Genomic DNA, 656 nt, shown 5'->3' with positions numbered 1-656 from the left:
TCAAGCAGAAGACGGCATACGAGGAACAATTGTCCTAAAAATAGAAGGTGCGGAGTTTGCAGAGAAGAAGGTAATGTGTAAAGAACTTATCTTTGGTCACAATCTCTTTTCTTTTTGTCTCCCATTAATTTTTTTAAAAATATCACCATTTGTATTGTTCTCAATTATTGTAATCTAAATTGTACAATTATTTTACATTTTGTACCATTCTTTTACAGGTCATACAAGGACCAATTGTCCTGATGTAAGAAGGTGCGGAATTCGCAGAAAAAAAGGTAATGTGTAAAAAACTTATCTTTGATCTCTTTTCTCTGTGTCTCCTATTAATTTTTTAAAAAATATCACCATTTTTATTGTTCTCAATTATTGTAATCTAAATTGTATAATACATTATTTTACATTTTGTACTGTTCTTTTACAGGTCATACGAGAACTACATGTCCAAAACGTTCACACACAAGCAGTGAAGATAGTCACGAAGAAATCTCTGAAGAATATGATTCTAGTAAGTTTTAATAATGATATTGTACTCTTTTTTTAGTATATCTGTGTGTGCATGCGTGCACACGCGCGTTGCCTGTCTTTTCTATGTATTTATTAATTTATATTTTATTCACGAAACCGATTACAATTATTTCATTTTTTCTTAATTTAAA

The 656-nt window shown here is 29.9% G+C and overlaps 1 long non-coding RNA gene across 1 annotated transcript; it reads left to right on the top strand.

Annotated features, from left to right (window-relative positions):
- The first annotated feature begins 6 nt into the window (after positions 1-6).
- LOC105460130 lies at positions 7-630 on the top strand. The gene is made up of 3 exons (XR_975779.1): positions 7-70; positions 219-275; positions 422-630. It is a non-coding gene; the product is annotated as an uncharacterized LOC105460130 (long non-coding RNA).
- Positions 631-656: the final 26 nt, after the last annotated feature.

Source organism: Wasmannia auropunctata, unplaced genomic scaffold, assembly GCF_000956235.1.
Source record: "Wasmannia auropunctata unplaced genomic scaffold, wasmannia.A_1.0 LD328044.1, whole genome shotgun sequence".
Taxonomy (NCBI): Eukaryota; Metazoa; Arthropoda; class Insecta; order Hymenoptera; family Formicidae; genus Wasmannia; species Wasmannia auropunctata.
This window is presented reverse-complemented; position numbering and strand designations above follow the sequence as displayed.